Source organism: Falco cherrug, chromosome 3 (assembly GCF_023634085.1).
Source record: "Falco cherrug isolate bFalChe1 chromosome 3, bFalChe1.pri, whole genome shotgun sequence".
NCBI classification, from domain to species: domain Eukaryota; kingdom Metazoa; phylum Chordata; class Aves; order Falconiformes; family Falconidae; genus Falco; species Falco cherrug.
Window position 1 is genome coordinate 98,371,400 of NC_073699.1, and position 24,086 is coordinate 98,395,485.

The 24,086-nt window shown below is 42.6% G+C and overlaps 1 long non-coding RNA gene across 2 annotated transcripts in view; it reads right to left on the reverse strand.

Moving 5' to 3' along the window:
• Positions 1–1,613: 1,613 nt before the first annotated feature.
• LOC114014665 (uncharacterized) overlaps positions 1,614–24,086 on the reverse strand; it is a 97,801-nt gene continuing 75,328 nt past the window's right edge. The window contains exon 8 of one of the 2 annotated variants that reach the window (XR_008731521.1): positions 1,614–14,459. This is a non-coding gene — a long non-coding RNA (uncharacterized LOC114014665). Of the gene's footprint in view, positions 14,460–22,898; positions 23,246–24,086 lie in introns of those variants that run through there. The other variant, XR_008731522.1, reaches the window with a different exon arrangement.

Consider the following 24,086-nt stretch of genomic DNA (forward strand, 5'->3'; position numbering starts at 1 on the left):
CCTATTTCCATTCCCCAGAAGTGTTTTATGTTTAAAGACCTTGTATATGACTTTTAATTTTATATTTTCAGTAGATATGCGGTTTTTCTCACAATTTTACATGTCTAAGTAAAACATGCTTTTGAAACAAAAAAGAATGTTTTGAAAAATTTAATTTTAATGTGGGGAGGGGCTTGCTAAAACAGTATGAGTTCGGTGGTAAATTGCACATACTTTTGATAGATCTAAATGTTTGGTAGTTAACATTTTAGTCAAAAATTATTTGCTCTGTGCCCATCAGCATTTTCAGTGTAATAAATCAATGTATTTATTATACATTTTCAGTGTATTTCAGTGTATTTGCAGTTTTAATATCAAAATGGAATTTTGAGTGGTCGTCGTGGGGTCATGCCAACAGCCTTCTGACCTACAGGCATGGGAAAGCCACACATCCCTGTCTTGCTCTTTTCCCACTGCAGCGTGCTCAGGGAATGCCATGACTGCAGACTGTAAGACGTGCATCTACTTAGAAGATTTCCATCCTAAGCAGACATACAACAAATTGTAATCTCCTTCTGCACTACCAAGGACGACTTTTGTGTCCTCCACTAAGAAAGATCCAGTTCATCCATTCTCTTTGTGAGAGAGAAAAAAAAAAAAAGAAAAGAAAAGCAAAGAAAAAAAAATTCAAGACCTTGGAAAGCCTTATGACTGCTAGATAGAAAGGAAATTTGCATAATAGGGGCCATGTGGCACAAGCTGACAGTACACGTCCTACCTAAAGAAGAAGAAACAGCTATGGGATCCAGGAAAGGTGAAGACTGGTGCCCAAGAGCTGTGTCTTCAAACCAGCAACCACTGAAAAGGCTATAAACAAACACCTGAAATATCCTTTCTGGAGTAAAGCAACTTACATACTACTAAATCCTCTTCCAAAGAGTGCTTTCCAATATGGTTCATGTGAAGATTTAGAAGGCAGAATAGTTTAATTAATTTGAAAATAGGTATTATCCCTAGGAGTTGTATTTTCATCCCCTCTCTTAAAACTATTTTGCCTTCCCCATGCTTACAGGAGAGCTTAAGCTAATAAAGACGGGGTTTTATGTCTCAAGATACATATTTGGTCTGAGTGCCATTTAATGTGCCCCAAAGAGCCAAGACACCCCCTGAAGTTGTGTGTCAGGCAAAAACTTACATTGCCACACGTGTATGGAGGAAAACAGTTTCAAAAGTGTAGGCAGGGATTTTCAGAGGTAATTAAAGGGGGAAATCTCAGTAGCAAGCACCTCTGGTCATATCACAGTTACCCTGAGGACATTTACAGTGCCTTGAAAACATGCACAGGGAAGCACTTATGGCATTCCCTGAGCACGCTGCAGTGGGAAAAGAGCAAGACAGGGATGTGTGGCTTTCCCATGCCTGTAGGTCAGAAGGCTGTTGGCATGACCCTACGACGACCACTCAAAATTCCATTTTGATATTAAAACTGCAAATACACTGAAATACACTGAAAATGTATAATAAATACATTGATTTATTACACTGAAAATGCTGATGGGCACAGAGCAAATAATTTTTGACTAAAATGTTAACTACCAAACATTTAGATCTATCAAAAGTATGTGCAATTTACCACCGAACTCATACTGTTTTAGCAAGCCCCTCCCTGCATTAAATTAAAGAAAAACACCAACACCAACACAGCTCAAGGACAATAAAGTCATCGATCTTCTAAAACCAACTCAAACTGCTTTTAGGAATCGTGCAAGGATAAAAGGGGTGCACCAAGTTTGGTTAACAGAATACCCAGGTATTCCTCACAGGTGATCAATGCTTACTGTAATAAACTGCCCCTTCCCTCTTATATTAGCTAGATTTCAAATGACTGTAAGAAACGAGCCAAGGGAATATGGCTGAAACAAATCAATGAGCAATACTTGTCACCGAGCAAAGCAGGCAGTGCCACGTGAGGGCACAGGCTGCATTAAAATGTTTGCCGTTTTTTTAGACAGGCAATTATCACCTCAGCCTTTTGTGGGCCTCTGATGTCTAATGTCATATTCACACACAAACGCCTTCTCCCTCACTTCTGCATTTGCTGTTTTAACTGCATTTCTCTAACTGAGCTCTTCTGATGGGGATTAGCAAGCTATGTTAACGCGGCAGCTGTGGCAGTTCACCTGGAAGAGCTGAGGGTCGGTGGGGTCAGAGAAGGAGCCAGGCAAGTTAATCATCATCCTCTGAATATGAAAATGACAGAGGAGGGAAGCAGCCTAAGCTGTGCAAATAAAGACCTTTTGCAAGAGCAGCTGGTTGAGCCCCATACACCTTGTTCACCATAGAAAGTGAATAGTGAAAGGATTCTGGGGGGGGCAAAGGCATATCCTGTGCTGCTGATGCCGTCAGAACAGGGTAATTATGTCTTACCAGAAATAAGTACCTGAAAACGAAAGAAACCTGTCACGTATGGATATCCCTGGAGATGAGTCCTCAGTGTCTTTTCCCCCTTAATACACCTAGCAGGCTCTGGAGGGATCTTTCAGGAGTCTGTTTTTAGTAAGTGAGGAACCTCTTTTTCCCACCCCCAGGCTCGCCAATTCACAGCACATCTTCAACGGCAACAGACGAGCTCAGCAACAGCATCACTGAAGTCACCGCAAGTGCGTCGTGAGTGTGGCTTAAACGGAGAGAGAAGAGACGGGGCTGCTGAGCTGGAGATCAGGCTTGACCTGCTGGCCCAGGCGTAACAGGTTGCAGGTTAACACAGAGCCAGTGTGTTTTTTCTTAATAATATAGTGTTATCATAGCCATTGCAATGCGGACTGGACACCTTTAACCAGCTGATGGGAGAAGTAAATGCAGAGAGTTGTGCTCCTGTAAACACAGCTGATTACACCTCTGGTGTGTCACTTGATCTCCAGACAGTCTTCCAAAGGAAGGCAAAACACCTCTAACAAAGGGGCATTTTACCTGGGAGACTGAAAGGCTTCCCACAAAAGAGAAAATTGTACGTGTTCGATCTTAGCATTTATATTATTGTTCCGAAAAACACAAAAGACAGAAATGTTTAGACAGTAGATTGTCACTCTCTGGGATAGGGCTGCATTTTCCATGTATGTCTATAGTTCCTAGTGTAGTTGATACCTCTGCAAGCTAAATAAGTAGTAATTACTGAGATACTTCTAATGTCTGCTGAGATGCCTCACAATATGTGAACAAAGGCCGAATAAAGCATTTTTTAGTATCTGAAATGTCACTATCAGGAGGAATTATTTGTTTCTCCACCAGTACCTCCAAGAGTAGATACATAAATAGAAAAGTCAGTTATATGTAGCTGCTGCCTGATGTTTAAAGATTAAAAATCAGCTAAAAATCTCACGCAGTTTTCCCTTTGTGTCATCTGCACGCACCCATTACACTTGTGAGCACAGAAAATAAAACCTCTTCTCCTAAGATAGAACAATTCCGTACCTGAACAATGCTCATCTGTCTGTGTTCATGTTGAAAAAATCTCTGAAAATCTCTCTGACACATCTCTTTCCACAGGCACTGAAATACCCAAGTCACTCTGAAGCCAGTGGGTGTTGGGAACCTAAACGACTTCAGAGATGCGAGTCTTAATGTCAGGTGAATCCTTTCCACCGCCTTTCGCACCGAGGTCCCTTACGCGGAAGGCTGAATACCAGTTGCAAATACTCTGTGACGACCGCTGAGAAGATGGGACCTGTGAAAGGTGGCCTCAGATGAAGCTGGGCTGCGTAGTACTCATACCCCAAACACGTTACTCATCACAGCCTCTGGGCTGTGTAAGTATGTGGCTGGAGGAGGCTGTTGCATGAGTCCTTCATACAGACCTGCCAGTATCCTTTAAGGATGAAGCTCAACTGTACATGATAGGGGGGATAATACATCTTTTGTTGCTATGTGGGTAAGCACAATAATGGAAACTATTTAGAGGATAATTGGTGTGCTCTATTTTAAAAGGAAATAATCTGGTTTCCAAGGGGACTAACTATGAGGCCTAAAGACTGTAGTTTATCTCAGTGTAGGAATGGGATCATTATAGAGGAAAACAGAGCACCCATCCAATTCAATTACCTCGATTGTATTACGAATGTAAAAGAGGAAATTGTATGTATCTCAAAAAGGAAAGTTTCCCACTCTTCCCCTTCCACCCCACTTGGAAACTACCCTGGAAGCACTTGGGCTCCTGCAGACTACAACGGGCTTTTGTGCTCAGAAAACTTGCAAGGTTTGTTCCTTGCAGATTACCCAGCTCCCTCTTAAACCCTCCTTCATCCTACACGATCAACGCCCTGGAGCGTCTCAGGCTGCATTCAGGCACTCAGTAAACTGCTGCAGCTACAACTCCTTGCTGGCATTTTTGCAATCAACAAAAATGTAGCTGAAAAAAAGCACTGTTTGGAAGGGGCAAAACATTTGCCGAGTATGTCAACTAGTATAAAATTTGGTGGTTTTGTGGGAAAAACGTTACTTGAAACTTCCAACTAAAAAATGTTGGGGGTGGGGAGACTGGAGGAACCATGTTACCCACTCCAGAAGCTTTTATTCGATATTTGGATATTACTGTGCTGCTCTCTTTTTCCGACTGGACCAGCATCCCCAGATGACCAGGAGGTTATGTGATCTGAGCAGCTGATCAGCATACAGAGACTGAAAATACTGCAGCGCGAAACGTTCTGCTGTGGTTCTGCTCATGAGGGAGCTGGTGCCAGGCTGGGATATTCTTTCTGCCTGACCAACACGGCTCCCTGCCCTGCTGCTGGGCTGGTGTTCAACTGACCACTGCAACCATCAGCTCTGTTACACCAGTTTCTAGCATTTTATGCGCCAGGTTGTCTGCCAGTAGAATTTCTTGTAAAGCTGTATCTTTCTCCTTAGCAATATTTTTATCTTCTCCCTCCTTGCTATAACAGGTTTCCTTTCCTCTTCTTCAGTAATCTGGAATCTTTGGTAACTTGGATCCTGTTTTGATACTGTGCACTGACTGCATATGCCTGTGAGCAGATCAAATTAATCAGATGCCATTAAAAATGAATGCATCTGAGCCTATTTCTCTCTCCTGTTTCAAACACAATCAGATATCTGGGCCCAGTATGCTGGATTACTGAAGTTTGATCAGCATGCTCTGGAAATACTGTGGCAGTCCTGTTGTGGCACCCAGAAAGCATGCTCAGAGAGCAGCAGCATTTTAGAATGATTTACTGCATATGGAGAATAGCATGAAGTGTCAGACATCCATCGTATTTGTATGGACATAGTTGAATAAACCAACTTAATTTTTACAGAGAGTTGTGAAAGTCTAAACATAAGAAGAAAAAAACCTATATATTCCAGGCTGTACAGTACATTATTTAGTTCTAAATTATTCAGAGCTTCTGAGTAGTGGCCTAGTAGAACAGGTCTGACATTTTCCTTTTTTTCATCTGAAAACTTTTGAGTTCGGTGCAGCCTTAGTAATCTGTGCCTGATGGCTGGAAAGGAGCAGAAGGACCAGTTCATCAGAATAAGTCTGTAAGTCAGTACGGTAGCTGGAAAAGCTGTCTGCAAATCCTCTGTACTACTGCAGATGGGACTGGTATCCTGACCATCTACTGCCAATGGTGCTGGTAGATGATCAAACTGAGCATTTGTCAAGAGGGTCACATCTAATTTTGCATATGCTTCTGCTGCAGCTCTGGTGCCATACAACCAAGGCTGGACAGCTGTTGCTGCCTGAGCCAGCCAAAGGAACCCTGCCTTGCGCTACAGTCACAGCAGCTACCTCGGTCTTCAGTCTGAAAATGGCTGGAAAAAACAAGTATCCCCTCACCCTCCTGTTTTGCAGCCCTTTGCAGGTGCAGAATATTGTGAAATAGATAGTATAAAGATTCTTTTTTTTACGGTTTGAAGCTTGCAGTCTGAAAAACATGGATTGGAAGCTGATGAACAAGCCCTGCTAGGCCAACCCCCACCCCCCCAAAGCTGTTTCCTCTTCATGTCCTGCCAGTTGGGCCCAGTTCTGTAGGAACATTTAGATCCTCATCCATTATAGATTTTAACAGGAATTAGGCATTGTGCAGCTGAACCCCACTATACGTTTGTCTGGTGCAGAGTTCTTTCATAACACAAAGTCTGAGGAGCATGGGGTTCCAGGAGACCCTGCAAGCCATCAGAACCAGTTCCTCAAAATGCAGATGAAAGCCACTAAACAAACGACTGTGAACCATCAGGTGAAAACCGCCTCCGTTTTTCTGTGCCTTCCATACAGACTTATGATGTGTGACTGAAAGAGAGCAAGCCCATCACGACACCTGTCGAAAAGGATGCTTGGGTTTAGTCAGTGCTGTCCATGTCTCACTTGCAGGGGAAATAAACTCAGGTATGAATTATATTCCCTGGAGAAGAGTTTGCTATTAGAAAGGTTTCCAATGCAGTTGTAACGGATGGCAGGATTGTTTTATTGCAAGTGAAGCACTGTTTAAGAAAACACAAGAGTTCTTAAACCATATAGTTCTTGACAGCACCACTTAGAACAGGAAATACCACAACGCAGCCCAACAACAGCTCAGTAAAAGTTGCTTTTTAAACGGCAACTAGTAAATGCCAGGGGCAAGGTTACAAAGCAGCTTGTTAGCAGCTCAAGTATACTCTAGCCACTTCTTTCTGTCTCCCTTTCACAACAGGAGGCAATTTTAGACTGCAGAGCACAGATGTGTCTGGCAGATACATCCTTCTTCCCGCATCTTAAATAAGTGTCTCAGAGATTGTGAGTCATTAATCTCACGGAAAAACAGGTACTCAAACAGGATTGGGAAAAACATGTAACAACAAAAATCACCGAAGAATTGTCACTAGCTGCAAGAACCGAAGGGACACCTCCTGCAGTGAAAAAGCCACTGTCTGCTATTGCTAGTATTACTCAGACTCCTAGAACAAAGGCTATAGGAGTCCATTTATCTATATATTTCTAACTCGTGCATCCTTTTGGGACCAAATGCCAATCAGTGCCAGGTGCATTCTCTTAAATATTTTATTTAACCACTCCACAATGCATGCATGCTGTCATGGTGGTGACTAATGTAGTATTTTTTCAGTTTTGTGATTATTTTTGAATAGTGAAGTGAACACAGCTTCTTCTCTCTCAGCTCTGCATGCTCAGGCTGGTATCCTACAGCCAGGTCCTTCCCATCTGCCAAGGCAAAAGCAGGGAAGTATTTCATCCAGGAACGAGTGAACTGAACCTCACTGCTTCACAGACAGGGACTTTCCTCCCATCTCTCCAGGTCATTTAAAATGGACTCCAGCAGAAGCAATATGAAAATGTTACACTTTCTACAGAGTACTACATACTATGTACTATGGAGTACATAAATGCTCTAAATATTCCAGTAAGAATTCAGCTGAGATTTCACGGAGCCTCTGAGACTAAGAAAAAACGATTAACTCAATCTGGTGTTTTCGAGACTGGAGCATTGATTGGTTTTAATGAGTCATTTGCACAAGGCTGCACACAAAGGTGCTGCCAGGGTGGGAGCTTTCAAGTCCTCTGTCTAGGACTTGGAGTCCATCATAAATTACCCTCTGACCATACTTTTTGTGGATCATACATAGTAGGTAGGCACCAGATAAGTTGACTTAAGAGAAAGGAACAGTCTTTTCCAATACAACTCCTGAAAAATGAGGTTAGCCTTTGACAGAATCTTTGCACAACAGCTTGAAAATTATGAAACCCTGGCTTTATTATTCCTGACTCTGCCACTGACGGACTGTACGGTTCTGAGGCAGTTGCTCATTTGCTCTATGCCTTTCATTTCCCCATCTGGGAAAGCTGATACTTCACCCTAGATCTATATGGGGAGCTCAGTTACTTGTTGTTTATAGTGCACTTTGACATATGCATACAAAAAGCATTATGAAAATGGAAGTTCTAAGTGCTGATTGTAACATTTTCAATATTTTCAACTTCACGGGAGTTTCCTCTCAAGACTAAAATAACACAAGATTTTTAAAGGATATTTTCCTTGCCTAGCTAGAAATGGTATGTATAAAAGATGTTGCAGAAAAGTTTTGTTACATTGTTTGATAAAGAAAAAAAAAATGCATTTTTCAACTACTTTATAATTTATCACTGTTATCACAGCTGGGGGAAAGGTTTTCTCTGTACTCCATTCCTGAGAACATGATGAGTCTTTACCAGTCAGGAAAAGCTGTATTTTCTTGAGCACAAATTTATTCTTCCATCTTCACCTGCCAAAACAACTTGTGTCCTGTTTTATGACACACAGCAGTCAAGTCACATTCTAGACACAGAACTGGATCCATCCACAAGGTGAAATGTAGCACTCATGGAACAAAACCAAGTTAACCTCTCGTGTGCACTTCCTCAACACAATTCTGAATCACTTTGCCTTCTCAAAACCACCTATTTTTTTTTTTTAAAGTAAAAGTTACACTACGAAAATCTATGTTAATTCATAACTTCTATGCAAAACTTCTCACACAGATCTTTTATCAACACAGCCCTAGCTGGCTTTAATGCTTTACTTATGCTTCATCAAAGCTCATATGGTATTTGTTATAATTTACTTACTGCTTTCAGTGTAAGCTCCTTTCCAACTTGTTTCTTTTAAATGAACTGTTGCTTTAATGCTGTAAATATTCAGCAAACATCAATATTATGGCCAGCACAATGTGGTTCAGTGTACCAGTGCCAGGTTTTCATTGATTGCTGCTTGTGTGTGCCAGTTTTAAGACAGGCTTTTAATAAGCTCAAAATATGTTCATGGGATTGGTCTCAAAATGTCTCTAGTGGAATAATCAAACTTGTAAGAGGCTGCAGAGAAAAACAACAATTTTGTTCAAAGAATTCCAGCTCAGACAGTCAGTCAAAACAATTCCTAGCTTAACCTCATTAAGCGGGTCTCACACTCAATGCCCAGATGACAAGAGCAGCTCTGAAGGTCTGCTTAGGGCTTCCTCCAGCCCTGGCACTGGGGTCTTTGCAGATATTGCATTGCCACCCATAGGCAGCCTTCAGGTTGTTCCCAAGTCTTGGTCCCCAAGGCCATCAGTGTGTTTGTTGCTCCTCAGGACTCTACTGCAACCAGGGGTCCCAGCCTACCTCCGTGAACTCTCATCAGCCACATTTCACAGGCTGCATGCAGTCCACCCTGGACACCAGCCCCTGCTACTATCCCACGTTAACTATAGATAGTATTTTCATCTTAGGCTTTTGCTATCCAAAAACCTGAGCTACCCCAAAACCCTGGGCAACTACCACCCACTGATGTAGAGCCGACAAGTGCTGGGGCAGGGGAAGGTCACCAGGCACCTGGGGTCTGTGGGACACCAGCCTTCAGCCTGAAGGACTGAGGCAGCAGCAGAAGGCCATTGCCCGTGGGAATTGTGGAGAGGGAGCAAAGGGGACACAGGTAAGGGCAGTATCAGCAACAAGCAGGGTAAGATACCCAATTTTGGTGGAAAGTCCTAGAGCAGAATAATGTAGCACTTCAAAAGGGAAGCAGTTTGGGAGGTGGAATCCAAAGGTGAACATGCATGAGGCTTTCCCCTGGCTCTTGATATCAAATATAAAGAGCTCCTCTGTACTAGCACCCCATTATTTTTGTTATCATATTTCAGCAATTCTAGCAGTTCTGCAAATGAGAATTGAATCAAGCCTGGAGCTTGCTGGGCAGAAAAAAAGGACAGAAATAGAACAAAGCAAGACACACAAGAACAAATGGAGGATACTCTTTTCAAATGGGACCTGTGATTGTTACAGTTTACTAGGACCATGGAGAAACTGAGTGAATCTTCAAAGCCAGTGTGATGATTTGACCACATTAATGGTGCATATACTAAAGAGAAGAATCTGAGAAAAACATGTTTTGCCAAAATGGAAAGGAAATAAGACAATGGTTGTAATTTCAAGTTGATTTTAAAGACTAGAGACTAAACCTAATTATTTAAAATTAGGCTTTCCAGATCTTAAGTCAAGAAAAGAGACCAGAATTAAGACCTGAACTCACCTAGGGAGATAAGCTATGTTTTCCTTCACAAAATTTTCCACACAGACCAGAATAAATACAATAATATGTTCTGGATACTCCTCTTGCAAAATGTGAGCCCTTGTCTGAAGTTCAAATGCAAGTATTTCCCTGCCTCATCTTCCACATCCAGCACATTTCAAGAGCTATGATTCCCACTCTAGAATCAGAGCTCTGCCTTCTGTTAGCGACTCAGGAGTGTTCCCAGGGGAACATTAATCTGACCCATGGCAAAAAGACATTCCTCAGTGCAGTTCAAGCTGGGATAACTCTAATGTAATGAACAGAACAAACTTCAGTCTTTCTTTTAATGGCAAGGATGCAAACCCAGAAAAAACCTGCTATTTACGCAGCCTTTCTATGACGTGGTTAGGTTAATTTTAGATTCTGGAGGTGGTGCTGTTTTTGCTGTTCTGTATTTTAAAGCCCCATCACCACACAAACATTAACTTTATCACATATCAAATCATTATGTTATTTTCCCACTGCAAAGTTAAGAATGTGAGTTTGAGAGGGATGTGTACAAGTCCACACAGGCTACAGCAGGCCCTGGAAATGAATCCAGGTCTCCTGAGTCTCAATCAAATACTTTGTCAAGATTACCTTTCATCTGGGTTAGATTTCTTGCTTTACTTGTACAGAGACACCAGCACCAGACGTGCAGAAATAAGGCAGTTTGAGGGACTGAAGCAAGTGTCAGAACATTTTCCACAGTAATCAACCATCCTTTTTGTCATAGGACAATTAATGTGTAAGCTTGAAGTTGTGGAAGAAGATCTCGTCTGTTCCACTTCCTTCTTTTTCCAGCCTTTAAAAAACAAACCGTGTCCCTTAGCCTCAAACGTTCAAGGCTAAACTCCCACTTCAAGCACATACACAGAAACAAGCTCCTGCTTCTGCTCACATCAAAGTCCTGAAGCTCTTGCTAAAACCGCGATCACCACTTCAGAGAATGAATCAAGCAATTGAATGACCTTCTTTGGGGCTCAAAATCTGTAGTTAGAAATTGGCTGTTCAGGTGTTTATTTTCCTCCTGTATTTCTGGCTTTGCCTGAGATTATAACTCAGTGTGCCCAATATAGTTCAGAGACAGTCTTTTTCTGTCTAAAGAGAACTTCAAATTTTGAGTGATTGACAGGCTGACAAAACTGATCATGATTTCTCCACAACACTGACTGCTCAATGAACTGTCACATATTATGCAGCTGTAGAACAAAAAAGTGTGTGTGTTATTTGCTGGAATCGAAATATCAATTAGATCCTGTGATAAGTTAATTCATATCTTTAATGAAGACTGATATTTTCCTTTGATGTGCAGGGAAGAAAATGCCCTGAGTATCAAAAATGTTTACTAAGTTTGCTGCAGAAGGCAATCCGTCTTTCTCTCCTCTTTTTGAAGTATTTTGCTTAAAGGGGGATGAAGCTTTTGAACTGAAAAAATGTTCACTGAGCTTAATGCCTCCTGTCAGACTCTATGCATCTGCCTCCCTGCATAACTTAAAATAGAAGTCAAACTGGAAAATACAAAAGTTCTTGCATGGTCTTTGTTTTATCTCAGAGGAAAAGAATGGGCCAAGAAAAAGGATACCAGGCCACTTCTCACTCTTGAATGGATTTAATTTTAAAAACTAGTTTGGGCTGAGGCTTAATTCCTTCTCCCACTTTCCCTGGTGACTTTCAGTGCACCTGTAGCCACTGCAGCTACTTGGGTCTCAGAACCCAAGGATGGCAGGCTATGGATGAAACACACAGGGGCAGTGAATAAGTTGAAATACTTCGTGATTGAAATGGGCATTGATTTGCTTAAATGCTGGCCATGCCTGACAAATAACTATGACAAACAGTTATAACAAATAACTGGGAAAGACTTACACTCAAGGTGCAACTGTGGAATGAGCTCTGGTCTTCTGCTGATAGGTGTCAAAGGAACTTGATCTAACATTAAGTATAATTAGATCAAGTAAGATTTTGATTGCTACATTTTCCTCATGACCAACCTAGGATTCTCAGCTGTGGATCTAGGCTACCAAAGCCTAGAGTTAGTGTAACTGGACTGATGAAGACAAATGACCAGCTCTGTATTCTGTAGATCTTCAAGCTCTGGTTTAAATTCACGTATCTTGATTTAGATGCATCTCAAGAACAGAGCAGGCTCAGTTCGCAAGGTCTGTGGAGTAGGTCTTCAGCAAGACTACTCAGTGCCATGCGTGCCGGCAGAGAGCTTAACAAATGACCATTCCTACAAGAAGCCATTTGCAGTTCTTTCCAACTGGCCTTCCAGCTTCTCTCTATTATCTACTTCTCCAAGTCTGATTAAGCAGGAAAGAAAGGATGGAGCAGTGGTCAGGAGAACAATCTAGAATTCTTCAGTCCTGTGTTCAGTTTGTTGTTTTACTGCTCCATTAATTTGGGTTAAGAAAATGGAAGAAGAAACCTACCAGGATTATTGAATTTAATCCCAAGCAACGAGTCAATCACATGTGCAATGTTAAGGGCAAATATAATCTCCTTCAACACATAGCTTAAAACATCTTCTAGCAAATATAAGGTTACTCATAGAAAAGATGGCCCCAAACAGAGTGTGCTTCAGGAAGAAGGATCAGGTCTACTGTAGTACGCATCACAAAGATTAAAATTTACTTATTTCACAGAGGTCTATCCAGAAGAAGTGTTGAGGTGTGACTGTGGATTCTCAGCAAAAAGAGGTAGCTGAACTAGAGAGCGATGTTTACTCACCAAAAAGTTCTACATAAATGACCCCAGCTCTGCACTTAATGCAATTGGTATGTCACAAGAAATGAAACTGTCCTAGGGATGATTTTGCTTCTAAAATTTAGCTTGTGTTTGGCTAAAAGAATCAGGGCAGAAAACTGTTTTAATTCTTGGCTGTTATTTAATACAATGATCTGTGGTTTTTAAGAATTCTTAGTATTAGATTTACAACTTGGGCTTAAACCTGGGAAGGATCAAGCCAAGATGCTTTTTCTGGGACCCTAAAAACCCCTGCTAATTTTTTTGGAAGGGTAAGCCATTAACAAGAGCTGCTAACAGCGAATAGTAAACCACTCTTGTACAGAAATAAAAGCGGCAATTATATCAGCTGCTTTTCACTTCTATTGTAGCACATAAAAAATATTTTTGAAAATGCTGAAAAATATAGCCCATATCTAGAGCTGTTTAAATGATTCAAAACAAATTTGTCATAATTTGGCTTCCATAATCTTTTTCTTTGCCTTTTTCTCAAGCACAAAAGGCTAAAGCCATTTCCTTCTGTTTGAAGAATTCCGTCCTCTGAAATGCGTTTTCCTGCAATGCAGTAAGCTTTTAGGGAGGCAAATAGGATTAGACCACTGGAGGAATAGTTTATCCTGATTTTTGAAAATCTAAATCCAATATTGTTTGAACGATGCTGGCCCTGCTTTCATCAATCCCAGTCCAAAAGATGTTCTGAACTTTTGGTCAAAGTACATCATATAGCAACAGGACGCTGATCTGTGTTACTAGAAAACCTCTGCTACAGAAAATCTCTGTAACAGAATATTTAACCAGGCCAACACCCTCTAACTCTTTCCATCGCCACCACACAAATAGATATGTGAGCGAAACAGTATTTTGGGCTGGCCCTCTCCAGGAAACTCCCGTCAGGCTAAAACAGCCTCTGTATCCAGACTTCAGGGTCACAGGCAAGTCTGTCACAAGCGCAGCCACAGTGTAAAACCGGGGCATTGAGAAGCTTCACAGAACAAACCAGGTCATCCAGGTAACTGTGTGGTTCTGCCAGGAAAACTGTTTCTGAACTGGAGGCTGCTCCCAGCCCAGTTATGCTGGTCAAGGTCACACCTCATCTTTTCCCTGCTGATGTAAGTGGATAAAACCTGCCAGAATAGCTCTGCTGATTTGATGCGGGAGCCCATCAGAACTGCCATTGAAGGGACAAACAAAGACGTAATCTCAGTGGCAGTCAGCATGGAAATCTGCCTTTGCTGCGGCCAAATTCCGTGCTGCCAATTCTTATTCTCAGCTATGCTGGCTCTGCCTTTTGAACTACCAAAATATTAAGCCAAAAATTTCCCCGTGCATCCTGTAAACAATACAGTGAACAAATGCTCACATAACAATTTCCTTCCTGGTTTCTTCTGACCCGAATCTTGTGGTAAACGAGGCTTTCAAACACACTGTGTCCTTCAGCTGATGCCAGGTCTGTGCTATAGTCATCACTCCCAGTCTGCGCAGGGCGGATTCTGTGCTGCAGTTCAGCGGTCGTCAGCAATGCTTGTACTGCTCCCCCAGAAGTCGCTGAGCTGCCACATGCAATCCGGCTGTCCTTCTCCCTGCTGCCTCCCAAAAGTGCAGCATCGGAGCAGCCAAAGGATGTGCTCTACCTCTGGCAAAACCTTCAGGAGTTCTTCAACAGTCTTTTTACGTTTTTCTCTACGCAGAAAAAAAAAAAAAAAAAGAATCACTGCACTATAGCATGGAGAAGAGATCGTGCAGGACTATAGCAATTGTCTCCAGCCCATCACAGCATTTAGCCTCCCTGCTGTGCCCTATATATCATATGGCATGCATTTTCCCTTTCTAAGGGTGAGGCATTTAACTGGATGTGTGCAGCTGGGAAACCGCACAACTGTGATACTGTCCCTCAGGGAAGCATTGGGTTTAGTGGGTTAAATCCAGCTCTATTACAGCTAAATTTGGATTCAGTTCTGAGCAGGTGATGTTGCACTCACTTTTGAGAGGTCTTTATAGCCAGTGGACGTGAGGTCCACTGAGTAGTCTTTTAGGAGGCACAGGGTGCAGGATGCAGTGTGGTTGGGGGTGGATTTCTCACTACTCCCGTTAACTATGGCCACAGGGACGCTAGCACATTGCATTTCCCTCCCGCCCCACGAATGCTGCTCATCCGAAGCCACCCCACCCCACCCCAAGTGAGCAGTGCCAACCAGCTCACATAGCTCTCATTGTGCCAGGCATTTACTGCACTGGTTGAATCTCTTCCAAACGCTTTTGTCTTTATCCTGCCTCTCTTCTTCGCCCATGGCTTTTGAAAAGATTGTATCCCAAGTCAGATTTTCTGCTTAACCAGCTGCATACTATACATGTGTATTACAGTCCATCACCCCTGTAACCCAGTTTCCTGTTTTCTTCCAAGTTCACAGTTTTAGTGACTTCTCTTCCCAGAGACGCATAGCTCTGCCTAATCTCACTGTTCTTTCCCTCCTACTCTCACTCCTTACCCTTGCCTCCCTTACTTAGCAGCACTTTGTCTCCACCTAGCAACCCTCTGCCTTTTCTCATGCCATTTTTATGATCAGCATTTGCTTCTTTACCTGAGCTTTGTTTCTCACCTGATTCAGTGCTGCCCTTTCCCGTGTTTGCACCTTACAATTAATCATTGGATTGTGTCTGTCTCACTCTCAGCACGAGACTCGCAGGTCACGCAGTTCATCTTCCTACAATACTCATAGCACCTATGGTGTTATATAAATAATCCAAATGGGCACTGTATCATGTAAGCTATGTCATACAGCCTGGACCGTGGCCAGAGCACAGATGGAGATTTCTATTCATGGCATCAGTTCTCTGCCTGTTCCCCTGTTCTTAGCGAATCCTTTTCCTGCAGATTCTGAGAATAACCAGTGTTCTTCTAAAGCCCAACTCCTGCATATTTTCCACTATGACTCAAAAGACAGAGGCATTTTCCTTTTCTTCCCATTTCCTCAATCTTTTGTGCATCAACAAAAAGAATGTGAGAAATACATTGCAATTAGCACTTCCTCAGCTGCACTCATCTGTTGAGAGCACTCAGCGCTGAGCCAGCCTTCTGCAGGTGGGTAACTTAATGCCTCCTCTTACCACTTTTATTTATCTCAAGTTAATTGCCAGAAGTGGCAAGCTCTCAGTGTTCTACATTGAATTCATGATAATACAAATACTTAAAATGATGGATTGTGTGGCTGTGACAGCTACCAGTAAACCAGAGGTAGAGCAGGCATTCTCAGAGCCAAAAACAAGAGCACTTGAAAAAGCTGGTGCAGATAGGATGTAGGAAAAGACCTGAAGCTGATACACATTCAGCACCTGTTTAGATTTCTTTGATCCATCTTAATGCAATAAGGTCTTTGTTTGCAGATGCAGACATTTCTCCCTGCTCTCATTTTTACACTTTAGCGGGAACAATGGCTTACAGGTAAAAAGTACACACCACTGCCACTAGCACGTTTTCAGCACTGTAGTCACTGGGACCTGAGAATAGGGGTGCGAGGTGTCCCCATGGCAAGGCAGAGTATGACAGATTCGTATACCCATTGTTTTTCATCCTGTCTCTAGAGCAGAACAGGGATGGAAACTTTCTCCTTCTCCCAATAGAAGGTCTAATCGTAACTGTACTGGCACTATGAACCACAATGATAGGTGAGTTCATCTTGTGCCAGGCACTGTGCAAACAAAAGCAATTCCACTTCCACAGAGCCAACAGTCTGAAGCCTTCGTCCAACAGTCACATTGCCCTTGCAGGCAAATGGTTGCCCCTGTATTGCATAAAGCTTTATAATACTGTTGTATATTAGCAGGATGGCACCCACAAAAACAGGTGGTCATTATTGATTAGTGATTGTCACTACTCTGTTAATTCCTTATAGATAATGGGGGACGCGTGTGTTGTGAGGAAAGACACAAGTGCTAGAGCAGCACTGCTGTGATGCACCAACTCACTGGGCTTCACACAAGAGGAGCTTTACAGGAGGTGCTGCATCTATGCATGTGCTGCATTGACTTTCTCAGCAAGCTCTTCCTAGCAATGTTTCTGGTGCATATACTGTTGTGAGAAGCCAGCTGGCTGCCATCTGAGAGCAGATGCCAAGTGGCTGTCAGATTGTCATCTTGAATTTTAGTATTCAACTCGTCTTTCTGTGAATTGGCTTTTGGCCTTTTTTTCCCCAGGAAGAGCTGTGCCTGAGCCAAACAACCTCAGATTTATCTCCTGTAAAAGAAACGAAAGTACAAGTCACTATTGCTTCTGGTGAAACAATTTATAAATCAGAATTTCACTGCTTTAAGTGGTTTTCCCACTTTTTTTTTGTAGTTACATAACTTTTCTCCTGCAGTTCCTAAAAGAAATCTCAAAAAACCACATAACAGCCACTTCAGACAGTTTACTCACTCAATCTGTCCATTTTGTAATTAATTAGAAAAGCTGAGAGAAATATAATTTTTCAGTTTCTGATCTCCTGATGTTCACATTTTAAGTTTTTCATAAAAAGGCTACTTGCATATGGTCTTCAATATAGTACTGGTCAGTCCTTGAGAAATGTCACCAGTTTATTCAAAGATGCAAGACAAAAATAAATGAAAACTAACTGAAAAATTCCCAAAATCGTACAGCAAAAATCCCCGGAACAATTGTTCCGTAAGTAGCGATCCAAAAGATGCAACTTCAAGTGGTTTAAAGGATTGCTGCTTCTAAGAGAGTGGCTTCATACACACTCTTTGGGAACAGAATAATTTTCAGATGTGTCATGGCAGGCAATTTAACTCACTGGTCTTGTGGGAAAATAATACCCTTAAGAGTTCTGGAGACCAGAATAGAACAAAGTTGTTGTTGCTCTTGAAGCAAGAAAGTATCTGCTGGGAAGATGCTTACATAAGAGAAAAAGCATGTTTTCCATAAAAAAACTACTTGCTAAAAAATACGCAAGGGCCCAGCAAAGAGGTAGTTCCAAGTAACTTGTGCCATCATGCAAGAATTCTGTTCTGCGTTGTTATTGTTTGACCACCTGAAACCAATCATGCTTGTGTTAAATCCCCTTAATGCAGAAAGCACTACACAGGGTGCATATTTGTTATATTAGTTCTAATTCTGCTGAAAAAGTACAATACTTGTTTCTTTTTATACTTAAGGCATTCACGTTTAACTTCTGACAATATAATACAATTGAAGTTTATGTAACGATGCAAACATAAAGCATCTGCTTGTTCACTACCAGGCTGAAGTGGCACTAAGATTCTGACTGAAACCAAAAGGCTCTCACACAGCTACCCCAAAGGGAATCGAATACTGCATGTTCTTACTGCCCCCACAAATGAATGAGCTGGGTCACTAACCAAATGGTAAAATCACAAGCAGACACTTACTTGTCTGTACATTTTTGTTTAAGAGTTACCTAGGATTAGTTTCACAGGTACACTTTAGCTCTCATGGGTTCAACTGTCAGAATGAAAGTGAGATATTATTTCACTTTTCCTGGCTTATGAATAGATGAGAACCTGTTTGCACCCCTCCAATTTGCAGAAAACTCTCAGCTGATACTACTAAAACAAGTTAGAACATTCTCCTTTATTTTTTTCCCAGTGGAAAGAGGGTAAGGCTGTGGAAACTGAAAGGAGGAAAGATGTTTCATATACACTCAGAGTTCACAGAAACAGGTTTTAAGCACAAGAATCAGAGCAAAGTAAAATGCACCTTGCAACACCCAATGAAAAGATCACAAGAATGCTAAAGGAGTTGAAAGGTCTAATACAGAAGATCATGTCAGTCTGTGCTGGCAGCTTCTATAGAACTAAGATGGTAATGAGGAAACGTGTTTGTTTTTAAGCCTTTTCAAGAATAAGAGGGCTGATGTCCTGACACAGCAAAAAACCTTGGGACACTGCCAGCACTTGGCACAGTAATCTTTTCTGTATAGCTCATGTGGTGAGAAATGCTGGCTTGGGTGAAGAACTCTCGATGTCATTTTGGTAACAGCAGTAGGAAATTAAAATGCTGAAGTCAAGACAGGAATGAAGAGCAAAACACAACATCCAATGCAGCAGCACGCTGTTTCCTGGGTATCCATGCCTGGGCTGGCAAAGGTTGGAGGCTCCTAAAATAGACACCATTCAGTATTTGTTGCATGCCCTGAAGTGCCACATCAGAATTTTCTTGAGGTCTCAAAGCACAAATATTTTCTCATTTGAAAGACACAAATTGCAGCAAAATCATGCACTTTTTTTTCTACCACTGAGCACCAGGAGTTTGTCATAGCACCAAGAAAGGAACCAAGGCATTTTAAACCACAGTTGGGATTAGAGGCATTGTTGCAGTGACATTGGAAAGCAGGTGTCTAAATTACTGTGCTTGATGGCTTGAAAAGCCAGACAGGAGGAGGTGCAAGCAGCAGGGTGTACCCCTTCCAGCACCCAGCCAACCTGGGTTTTAAGAGAAAGTAGATGATAAGAAAGAAGGCATGGACAACTGCAATGGAGATACACAGGAGAGGCAGGGCAGCCCCAAGCACACATCCCTTTGGGTCTCAACAGCTCTTCATCTTAATTTTGCATCTTATTACACACCTTTGGCAGGCTACTAAAATGAAAACAAGATAATCATCAGGGCACAGAAAGGGTCAGCAGCTCTGAGGGCAGCGGAGGTTCCCCATGGGGCTCAGCAGGGCACATCCCACCATCCCAGGCAGGGAGCAGGACAGGCCAGGGGGAATCGGGGGAGGGGACATGGACAGGCCAAGGCTAGGCTGGGAGGTAGCCCAAGGCCAGGCAGGACAGGGCTGTGGGGAGCTGGAGGCTAGCACTGCTGCAGCATCGCAGAGGCAGGGACTGGGGGTGGCAGGCAGCTGAGGTGGGGTCCTGGGCTGGGCAGGGACACTGGGGCTGTGCTGGTGCCCTTGGGTCCCTCACGGTTAAAGCTGTGCTTGTACAAAGTCGGATAGATCCAGATACCCAGAAAAAACACACGGTCTTGTTCAGGAAAGCACAAGCCAGTTTTGTAGCAAAATATGATTTCAGTCAGAGATACCAGAAACTCAGAAAAGAAGATAAAGACATTATTTGGCACATGTTCATTACAATAAAAGGAACAAACCAAGTATAGATTTCTTTTAAAAAAAAACAAAACCAGCCAAATATTTTTAAATTGTGTTTTTCCAATTTATTGTTTGTAATCTTCACGTGTTGTTTTTCTCCATGTTTCTCTGACTCATCTTAAAATCACTGCATTTGATGGGAAGCTTGTGTCATCTGACCAGGCTCATTGAAATGAACATTTCTCATGAAAATTTTATTTTCATGAAAATGTAAAATGGAAAAGGGTTTTCAAAAGATGGAATCTTTAAAAAATCAACACAGGAAAAAAACCCTCTATTTAAAATAGCAATCTTTGAAACATCATCATTTTTTTAAAGTTCAGTTTGACCTGCAAGGAAGTACATAGGACAATTGAAGAGAAAAATCTCCCCACGGCTGGTCTCCAGGAAGTACAGCAACATTCCCATTAAACAGTGAAATGGTACCCCAAAAGCATGAAGAGTTCTAAGACTGTTTCAGTCCTGGTCTGGCCAGATCTCTGAAGGTCTTGCAAAGAGGGACAGGGAGAAGGACAGCTCTTTCCCACAGGGATGCTGAGCTGTGAAGGGAAGAAGGATGTTTCTGCCAACACTGACCACATGGTCCTCCACGTGATGGAGGACATCCCTGGGACTATGCCCAGGCTCTTCACCTCACCAACGGCTCTGGGAGCAAGGTCTCTCAGCACACAGTTGGGGCCAGCTTAGTGCCCTGTGCTGGACACCCCCTTGTTTGGGTTGCTTTGTCCTTGACAGCTTCCAGCCCTGCCGACCCTGTCTGCTGTGACCACCAACCCATCTGCTTTCACAGGCCATGACACTTGGTCCTCTGCTCCTCCCATGCTGCCAAAGGCACGCACCAGCACTGCACACTGCTTCACCTTGAGGAACACATTAGCCACGTGTGAGTGTGACGACTGTGCTGGCCTGGGCACTGGTAGGAGGAAACCTCATTCTCTGTGGATCCCCCTTGGCCAGAGCTTCTCTGCCCCAGGAGGACTGGGAAACCACTCTGGCCTCTTCTGCCCCAGGGGCATGTGGCCATGTTGCTGACCTTCCTGCCTCTATTTACAGGTTCCAGCATGTGCTTGAAGCTGGCCAGTCCCAGTATCACAGCCAGGCAGCATCATCCTACAGCTCCCTGACTCCTGAGAAGCGTGGCTGGTCAGGCCAGGCTGGGACAGGAGCTTCCCAGTGGGTCTCTGCAATGAAGAGACACCAGACCAGTGCCAGGGCCTACTGAAGACCAGGTCACTGGCTGAACTTGTGGACAGTGGCACAAACAACCACTTGACTACTTGTCACAAGAGCTCCACAGATGGGAATTTCAAAGTCCTGAAGATTCCCCATGCCATCTCCTGCTTCAACTAGATTGATCTATAGGCATAATCTGTGTGTCTTGCTGTGATTAGCACCACGGATGGAGGATTTGGGCATTCAGAAACTCCTTCAGGTGGTTCCTGCTGCAAAACTGACCAACCTGTGCACAGATAAGATGTCAGTATAAACTGTTCCTGCAGATGCAGAAATGGTCACATAGTAAGACAGGAGATGTTTTGTACATAGTACAAGAAGTGATGGATGCTGCCTGCGCTGGAGTGGTCATGTAGGAGCACTGACCAGTTGGATATGGGGAAGTAACATTACAAATAACACAACGGTGATCACTATACTGCTTTTCCAGCTAATTTAAAGGTTCGTTCAAAATGCTTCTTCCTGACCAGTCTGCAATTTCTGATGCATGCACTCCCTCCTAAAAATTGCTTTAAAGGCCCTGGTTATTCCAGAACCCCTTTTGCCTTCTAGACCAACAGCTCAGGCTGGCTTGGATAATATGACTGTCAGTGTTAAGATGTACTTTACACTGTCATAGTGTTTGGAAAACTGTTGCATATCCTCCAAGCCTGCCTGCCATTGTGTATCCACCTCTGCCACAATCACTTTTTTCCTTTTGGAATGCTTTCTTGGTACTTTGTGTAAGCTTTAGGCCTCCTGGTTTGCAAGCCAGGTTGTGAATTGGTTCCTGTTCAAACCGGCAATTTGCCTTTTAGCAGTTTCAAACAGATTTATACCCCCAAACCTTCTCAAATTCCTAGGCATATAATGAAGACTTTTAACAGAAGCAGTAGAGTAGGCATGCCTACTGTCATGATGCTACTACACACATGTAAGAAATAACACATTGGGCTGATCAGTGCTCCTTTTTGTTGAAAGCCATCTTCTGTGCCCATCGTCCTTTCCTGGGCTGCAGATCAGGGCTGCTTCTGCCTCCTACTCCTCAGTCAGTTGCCAGAGCTTTTTTTTTCTATATGGTCATTAACCTACAGATGAGGAAATATGTATAGCACCAGCCCTCAGCCTGTGATGGCCTTACATGTAGCTGTGATCCCCCCACAGTCCTGCTGAAAGGCAGCAAATGGCTGTCCCCATGTATGCCGCAACCAGGGCTTCCTGCTCTGACATACTTCCAGAAAATAAGAAGACTTCCAATGTATGGAAATACAAAGGCTTGTGTCCAACAAAGCAGGTGAGATCCCATCTCCTAACATAGGCTTTTACCTCCTTCACAGAGTCCCACTTTCGCACCAATGCCGGCTATCTCACTGAAAATTAACAGCCTAAAAGCTTTACTGGATCTGGCCTAGCATTCCTGTTGGTTTCTTGTCCCATGGCTATATTTTCCAATCAGTTCTAATTTAAATGACTTTTTATTATCTTCACAGTAATCACAGGCTTACAATTAAATGCAGCGTGTAGTTTGCAAGAAGGAAGAACAAACTATATCCCAGTAATGTCTACTTGGGGACTATGAGAACAGCCTAAAAAATATTCAGAGCATGTAAAAACACAAAGCTGTAAAAGATTTTTATTTTTTTTAAGTAAAATTAATGGGATGAAGCTGAGCAAAGAAAAGACAGAAGTCAGATGGTATCAGGAGGGATGTCCTAGCACTCCATTAAACTGCAAAATAATCTCCTGATGGAAGCTGTTGGAAGCGTATTTAGCCCCAGTCATTTAAAGCAACACAAGGCAAAGCAATGAATGGTGCAGTGATCTTTGTGGCCACAGAACACCACACTAACCAGTAAATGAAATACCCTTGTATTGGTATTTCTGTTGAACTTTTGGAGCTGTGTAGTGGCCTATACTTCACCCATATGTCCATTACATGCTCATCGAAAAGGAGGAAGCTGGGTTATCTGGAGCAGGAGGACCTGCAAATTCAGGTCTTGCTTCATGCAGAACGGCAGAGCAGCCCCAAGGGACACTTTCGAGGTTTTTGGCAGACATGAAGTATTTCCTTGTCACTTAGCTTCAAGGCCCAGGGCCTCTTTCAGGTGTCATGAGGTCCACTTTCCTCAGATGTGGCTGTCTAGCTTGCTGGAAAAGCCAGATTCAGAGGATATCAAGCAGAGATACACGCTGTTAGAGAAGGTCATGCTTCTGAATTGTCAATGGAAAATCATTTCCTACAGCATTGCTCAAGAGCCCTGTCTAGTCACTTCAGGTAACTGAAGCAATGAGGTTTCACCGTTTCTCTGGTGAAACTTTTCTGCTAGATACATTTCCTGTAAAGAATTGGTCCTAATACTGATCCCAAGTTCCCCTTTGCTCAGATTTACTGTTCAACCCCCAACTGAAGTTCTTTATGTGACACAGTTGTGATTAACATCACTGTTATTTAATTGGAGTAACTGAAACAACTGATGCAAAGAGGATAAGAACATCATGTTATCCCATTTATGATAGTCACAGTGTTGTCAGGTTCCTCCCAGAATGACCATAGGCAAGAACTACCAGAAAGATTGTATGAGAACTCTCTTTGACTGCCACCTCAGCATCATCCAAGATGCAGGTGCATCTCAGCATCTGCTCCATGCTATCAGATGAGACAGACGATTAACAGACAATTAAAACTTAAACAGTTATGAGTGGGAATACTGGTTCAGCTACATAGATCACTTTAGAACAAAATTTATTTTTCAAGGGAACAGCAACACTCTATAATTAAGCAAACCATAAACTCTAGGGTTACCTTGAGAAGATGGATTGCTGAAATCAGTGTTTTTCGACATTAACCTTTTCCTTCTGGAAAGGTCAGTTCATGCCTCTATTTCACTGAGCATGGGAGCTTAAGTGCTAGAATTAATGCATTTTAGGAGCAACCAACCCAAGAGAGGGCCTGTCAAAGCTGTAACAGCATAAAACAAGGGGATTTGTG